The sequence below is a fragment of the Octodon degus genome, unplaced genomic scaffold (assembly GCF_000260255.1).
Source record: "Octodon degus isolate 3935 unplaced genomic scaffold, OctDeg1.0 scaffold00020, whole genome shotgun sequence".
Classification (NCBI taxonomy): Eukaryota; Metazoa; Chordata; class Mammalia; order Rodentia; family Octodontidae; genus Octodon; species Octodon degus.
In genome coordinates, this window is record NW_004524596.1 from 11,126,607 (window position 1) to 11,134,041 (window position 7,435).

Here is a 7,435-nt window from a genome sequence, read left to right on the forward strand (position 1 = left end):
TCTCTTGCTTTTCGTGTGGTACTGGGGATTGAACCTGGGACCTTATGCTTGCCATACAGGCACTTATGCCACTGAGCTATCTCCTTGGCCCCTAAATGTCTCTCAAATGGCATCTGTTCAGAAAAAGCTTCCAGAGATCAAAAACCAGAACAAGTATTTTTTTCCTAACTTATAAACACATAATTTGTTTAGGAGGAAGAGAAACAACTTGGAATAGATCAAAGTACACCTTCACGTTAATCATTCTTTTCATATACTTCAAATTTGTACTTAATGCCTTTCTCCTCCTGGACCTCAGAAAGCACACCTGGGTATTTTGGGAGGAGCCTGTATTTCTTCAAATCAATTTCTGGAAAAAATGTGTCACTTTCAAATTCCTGCATGATCCTTGTCAAGAACAGTTTGACATGGCCTGGCCGATCCATGGCTTCCTTGTAAACGGCGCTGCCACCCACAACCCACACCAGGTCCACCTTGCTGGCTAATTCTGGCTGCTCGATAAGCTTCAGGGCGTCATCCAGACTTGGGGCAAGAAAATGAGCTCCTTGGGGAGGTTCCTTGAGTTCTCTACTGAGTACTATATTAATTCTGTCTTTCAAAGGGCGATTCTTCTCAGGAATGGAGAACCAGGTCTTCCTACCCATTACCACCAGATTCTGTTTACCTTCCACTGAGGTGGTTGTGGTCATTCTCTGGAAGTAGTTGAATTCATTCCTGAGCGGGGGCCAGGACAAGTCCCTGTTCCTGCCGATACCCATGTTCCGCACCATGGCGCGGCTCACTCCGAGCTGGCCCGGGACCCTGAAGAAATTTTTTAATAGTGTTTGCGTTCTACAGCCAGATAGAATTCCAATGCTCCTGCCACCAAAACACAACTAAGCAGGGCAGGGTGTGCTCAGGCTTCTCACCAGAGGCTTTTGGTGTCCGCTCTGAAAAGAGTGAGCCCAATCAATACTCTCTCCATTTCTACAAGTCTTGGAGGAGACTACAGGCCCTTGGGACACTCAGAACCTAGCACCAGAGCAGGATGAGGAGGCTTTCACACACCTAATTCTCATCCAGGAATTTCCTCTAGTTTCCCATGCCCTTCCCTCCCCAAATTACCCACCAGAATTTGGCCAAAGGCCTCAAGAAGTCACAGGGGGACAGAATAGGGGCAAGGGTCAGATTTTCTCTTTCCCTTGATTGTTTGCTGATTACTTTCAGCTTGGTCTGGGGCCGCCAAATCCATCAACGTCTGCAGGCAGAGGTGGGAGAAAGGAGGACAGCAACTCTGAAGTGCACATGGGGTGTTTCAAGCATGAAGCAGAGAAAGTGGCACGGGACGCTAAACCAGAGAAGGAGGTGCGGTGGCAGAAAGTCAGACCTAAGGAGTCCCCGAGGTACTAGAAGGACCAACAGAGTAAGAGTTTTAAGAGGTGATAAAGGTAACCGGCTGTCAAAGGAGGCAGATATTGCTAAAGAAACAAGTGAAATTGATTCCTCTCTCAAGCCACCATAAAGGTGAATGGCTACCAGATGGGTAGACAGAAGTACCTGTCTGCGGGCTTCGGGAGAGAGAAACAAATGCAAGAAGAAACTGGATCCCCTGCAGGGCAGGTGAGCAGGAAATTAAAATATCTGTGTCCTGACCACAGTGCGAGACCACACACGTTCGTGAAGAGGCTGTGAGGAACACAGGAGTGTCGGCACTGCCCCTCTGCCTGCCAGCCCAAAGAGAAGGTCACTAGCCTCCTGACTCCAGAGGTAAGGACTTTCTAAGTGAGTCCAGCAAAGCCAGTGGAAACAGAGACAGCGGAGACTTAGACCTCTCAGGAAAACCTAGCACATGGCGTAGACAAGTCACGCGAGCAAGTGACGCTAGTTCATCCTAAGACACTCAATAATGGGCATTTTTTGCTGCCATCTTTCTGCATGTTATAGGCAGCTCCGAAATGTCGCTCAGCAATTCTTCCCTCCCAAGTAACACCTTTCCCTTAAGTATGGGCTGGACCTAAGGACCTCAATCAATGAATAGACTATGGGACAAATGAGAAGATGTCACTCCCATCAAAGAAAGAAAGAGGGGGGCCGGGGAGATGGCTCAGTGGAATAAGCGCTTCCCTGGCAAGCACAAGGATCTGAGTTCAATCCCCGGTTCTGCCAAAAAAAAGAAAGAAAGAAAGAAAGAAAGAAAGAAAGAAAGAAAGAAAGAAAGAAAGAAAGAAAGAATCTTCCAGCTGAGAACCTCAGTGCATGCCTATAGACTCAGCCCTCCAGGAGGCTGAGGTAGAAGGATCACATGTTCAAAACCAGCCTGGGCAATTGAGCAAGACCCTATCTCCAAAGAGGGATGGAGCTCTTGTGAAGGCCCTAGGTTCAATCCCCAATACCACAAAAAATAAAAATAAAAATAAAAAACCCTTCCTCAATTTGTTCTTCACAGACCCTATCTCTCTGCCCCTGCCTTGCCTCTCTCAGTTCAGATTCTGGCCATCCTTTCCATAGACTTGTTGCTACACTCTTCCCTAGAAAACGTGCACAAGCACGTGCACACACACACACCAGGAGTAGGAGGGACCTCAGCCTCCTCCGGCCATTATTCAGCTCCTTCCCAATCAATCTCCTGCCAACCACAAATTAGCATTACACAGGCATTTACAGTGTGGTCCCCAGGGTAGATGGGAGCTGCTAATCCTTCAGAAGGGGCATTGTACAATGGTGAGGGGCCCACAGTCTCCCCACCCAGGGGGTTTCCTTTGCAGCACTCCCAGCTCTTTTGTGAGCAGTCCAAGTCAACCACAGATGGTGGAGCCACTGGGCCTTAAGCAAAATGGAGAAGGGGAGCCCAAGGTGCACCACGCCTGGCAACTGACGGTGACACAGGCTCCTGAGCACTGGGCTTCTCCCAGGCTGTGAGTTGCACGGCTTCTTGGAGCTTGCCAGGCCTGTCTGCACATCCTTCCGTCTTCCTTTGTCCATTACTGGTGTGACCCAAGCAGGGCATGATCTCCCCTGGGCCAGTCATGGTTCTAACCTGCCCCACCCCTCAGCAACTTGGGCAATGGGGTAGGGGGAGGCTATTTGTTCTACTGTTTTGCTTCGTTTTGTTTTCCTTAAGGGCTTGATCTGGACTTCTGAAGTCTGGTTGGAATTCCTGGTCCCAAGGGCAGGAGCCCTAAGTGGGCCCTCAGGGCCATTCTGATCACCACACTGTCTGCAGCCCCGGGGGCCCCACCCCACTGCCCCTCGCTGGCTTACAAAGGCTGGGCCGGCTGCAGCTCAGCTGTGAGCCTTATCCGCAGCTGGCTCTGGACGGCGGGGAGCCTGCAAGAAGGGAAGACTCTTATCACAAACATTTCCTGCCTATTCCCTCCCGACCCTGCATACCACAGCCCTTCCCTGGCTCGCCGGGCCACCAACGCAGAGGCACAGCATTCACACCCTCTTCACAAAGCGCTTGCAGGGCACGGTCCCCAGGGTGTCCCACTCCAGCTTCTTTGACACGGGTACTGCCGCCTCCAAGGAGCTCGGACTCTTTCAGGCCACCCAAAGGTTCAGTCACCAAAATTCAGGAAGTCAGGTGGAACCTCAAAGCAAGAGGACAAAGGGCTGGGAAAGGTTTCCACCTCAAACAGAAGCAGGGGCTCGCTGCTGGAGGCAGGGTTGGGAGACAGCTACAGCCCTGGAGCACCCTCAGCCTGTCCACAGCCTCCTGGACGTGTGGGCTTGTGTGTGAGTCAGGGCACCAGCCCAGCCCAGCTGTGCACCGCAGGTCACCAAGTTCCGGCCCCTCTCCCCTCTCCACACCTGGGGCACCCTAGTCCCCCCCCCATCCCCTTGGCCCGCAGAGGCCTCTCGGCCTCCTGCCCCAGCAAGCTGTGTGGTCTGAGCCCTCTGCCACCAGAAGAGCCAAGGAGGGAGGGATGGGCCGCATGTTTACACTCAAGCATAACTGAACCTTTATTTTAAATAAATACAACTTTTAGCCAGTTTTTATTTCCCCTTTCTTTCCAATAGCAGCCTTCTCCCTCTTCCCCCTCCTCCTCGTGGCTGAGGTTTTATCTGTGGGGCCACCCAGGGAGGGGTGACGGGAGGAGGGGGACAGAAGCCAGACGACCCTGGCTCTTGGTGTCTTCTCAGGCCACGAGTCAGTTTCTTCTCTCCCTCCCCCCTTCCTCCTTCCCCGTCCCTCCCTGTTCCTTCCTTCCCTTCCTCCCCCTCTCTTCCTCCCATCCCACCCAGCTGTTCCCCTATCATAGGTTCCCCGGCCCTTATTCTCCCACCCCACAGAATTGCTGTCCCTCTGTCCGCCTCCCCTGCTGGAGTCTCACCCATCTGTGCCTCCCACAGGAAACTGTCTCTGAGTCTCTGGTGGGCCATCCTCGGTCCACCTTCCCTAGGAAATGCCCCATCTGCCCCTCACCCCAGTGGGTTGTCATTCCACCCCGTCCCCTTGATCACCCTTTCTTGTCCATCTGCCTCCATCCTCTGGTCATGATTTGGCCCATCTGCCTCCCTGCACGGAGCTAGCGTTCATAGGAGGGAAACACTGAGGCTCTCAGCTGCAACCCACCGCTTACTGTGTGCCGAGCACTGCACAGCGTGCGCCTTCCCCCCAGGAATCCTCCACCAGTGCCCTGAAGGTTTCCTCACTGTGCCTGTGCGGAAACTGAGGCTCAGAGGGTCACATAGCTTGCCTGGCATCACATAAGTCCCAGTGGCACATGCAGGGTACAGAGCCAGCTTTGCCCCCATGGAGTAGGGGTGAGGACACAGTCTCCTCACTCCTCGACCCCAGGACCTAAGACTTCCCCTCCCTAGGCCTCTCTACACATTCAATTTACACTTTGCTGCTGGATGTTTTCAGACTGAGGACGTTTCCTCCCTGCCCTCGCTCTGCACAAAGAAATGAGCGGAGCAAAAGCAGCCAGATGTGAGAGGGCTCCGGGGTCTGTGGGGGATGGGGAGTGATGTTAGATAAACATCCAGTGGTCTTCTTTCTGCGAAATGATCCATTTGCATGGCACCCAGGAGTTCGTCCAAGGGTCTCTGGGTCACTGGGGAAAAGCCTTCCGTGTGTTTTGGCTCCATATTTCACCGGCCACAAAGAACTAATTCTTCCAATTAATGAAATCAGCATGGCTGTGGGGATGTACTGACAAGCATTGTCAAGATGAGTATATTCACACCAATAGCGGGGCTCATAGGTCTACAGGATTTGGAGGCTGCCCCACAAAGGTTCCCCCGCAGTCAGACACACAGGTCATTCACGGTGGCCAGGATGTTGGCCACTGCCTCCGGGGACGCCTCTCTCCACCCGGAGGCGGGACTGGGTCGTGTGTGCTGAGGGGCAGCCTCTCAATGGGCTTCTGTTTGGCCTGGCCAGGTCCCCAGACCCCAGCCCACCGCCCAAGCCACAGCCGCTTCAGGGCTGGTTTGAAGGGCCCATTCAGCACTTAGGATTCCCCAGTGGGAAGTGAAAGAGAGACGGACAGAGGCTTCCATGGAGCTGTGGAAAAGCTAGAGGCCTAGAAAGAGGAAAGGATGCCTGAAGCCACAGGGAGGAGCCCAGCAAAAAGGCAGAAGAAGAGCTCAAGGCCCTGGAGGATAAGAAGGAAGCAAGGAGGGGAGAGTGGGTAGGAGAACCGGAGAGGGAAGGAAGGAGGCCTCCAGTCAGAAGGAACAGTCCCAGTCAGGAGACCAACCAGTGCCAGAAAGCAGTGTGGGATGTTTTAAAGCCACAGATTTAATTTCCTGATGAATTTTTTTTTCAGACTGATATTAGCAGCATTTTTCATTCACTAAGCAGATCTGCCGGCCATGGAAAAGTGAGCCGGCGTGTGCTCGGTGACCAGGCCCAGCTTCAGCTTGGACAAGCCCATAAGGGTGGCCAAGCTCAAGCCAACAGTTCTCCTTTCTTAACCTCTAGAGAACAACAATATATTCTGCCCCATCAGTCCTGTGGAGAGAGATAAAGAACGGTCTCCAGCAGCTCTGGTGCATACATAACCATGGGAGCCCACAGGTGAATTCACCCGTGTCAGTTCCTCCTGTGGTTTCTGCCTTCCTGCCTGGGTCTGAACTCCACTGGGTTTCTGAGCCTCACGAGGGAGGACGTGAGGAGCCAGAGCTGAAGCTTACTCCGGAGCACCTTGCTCCATCAGCACCAAGCGGTCTTTCCTGGGCCTCAGTTCCCTGATTAAAACCCACCTGTGAGTCAGAATCCACGCCTCCTAGAGGCCAGCTGCTCAAAGTGGGGGGCCAAGACCAGCTTCCCCCACACCACCTCCAGCCTGCTGACCCAGGAGCTGCGTTTTGACAAGCCGTTCAGACAGCTCCTACACGCCTGGCAGTGTGAGGAGCCCGGCTTCCCAGGGCTTCCAACCCACTGCAGCCAGGAGGAACTGTAAGATTGGCCAGAGACACCTTCACCGTTACAATTCCAGGGCCACTTCACGACCTCCACCTGGACGATGCTTCACCTGGAATCCACTCATGCAAAGCCCACCCCCACTTGAAGGCCCAGCCCACTTGCCATCCCTCCAGAGAGCCTGCCCTTCCTGCCTTTCCCTCCCTTGCCAGGGGGTGTACAGCTCCATGGCAGTCTGTTTGAGTCACCCTTGGGTGCTTCGGCAATTGTGCCTCACATTTTGGCTGCCCCCAAGCGTATCAAGTGGGCAGCTCTTAGCCCTTTACAGCAGCACTCTTGTCTCACTGCTTCCTGTGACACCAAGAAGTACTTCACCTCCCTGGACCTCAGCTTTTCATCTCTACAACGGGGGTAATAACTGTGCCAATTGAGAGTTGTAAGAATTCTTTTTTTTTTTTTTTTTTTTTTATACTTTAGGGAAGGGTCTACAGGGTGTTCAGGGTCTCATTGCTAGATTGGACTCGTAGTGATCCACCTGTTTACAGCCTCCCAAGAGCTGGGATTACAGGCTTGCGCCACCATGCCCAGTCTCAAATGTCTCAGCATGCCCTGGGGGGTGGGGGGTCACAGCAGGCCCTGGATCGAACCCCTAGCCCCTGCACCTGCTTGCAGGGGCTTTAATTCACTGAGCTATTTGACTGGCCCTTTATCAATATCTTTTTTTTTTTTTTTTGGTGGAACCAGGGATTAAACTCAGACCCTTGCACTTGCCAGGTAAGTGCTTATTCTATTGAGCCATCTCCCTGGCCCCTATCAATATCTTTATTGAAAGCCTGCATGCCAAGCCCCTATAACTATTTAATATATAGCAATAAGTTCTTAATAAGTTTTGCCCATCCTTTTCATGGCTCATTTGTGTATGGCAGGGACCACACTTCACACTTCTGTAAAGACGCACATGCATTGTCTTACAGGCTCCTAAAACAGCCTTGCGTATAGCACGTGGGTACGTAGCAAAATGATGCAAAGAACGGTGGTGTCAATTGCACGGTAAATGAGGGACACTCTCTGCAAAAGCACACT

The 7,435-nt window shown here is 52.6% G+C and overlaps 1 long non-coding RNA gene and 1 pseudogene across 1 annotated transcript; both read right to left on the bottom strand.

The window, feature by feature from the left end:
• Nucleotides 1-234: 234 nt before the first annotated feature.
• Nucleotides 235-770, bottom strand: LOC101572882 (annotated as a pseudogene).
• Nucleotides 771-3,375: 2,605 nt separating this feature from the next.
• On the bottom strand, nt 3,376-6,414 carry LOC111815714. Its single transcript, XR_002820365.1, has 3 exons — nt 6,193-6,414; nt 4,563-4,640; nt 3,376-3,569 (listed from the first exon to the last, which is right to left on the bottom strand). It is a non-coding gene; the product is annotated as an uncharacterized LOC111815714 (long non-coding RNA).
• Between the last annotated feature and the right edge of the window lie 1,021 nt (nt 6,415-7,435).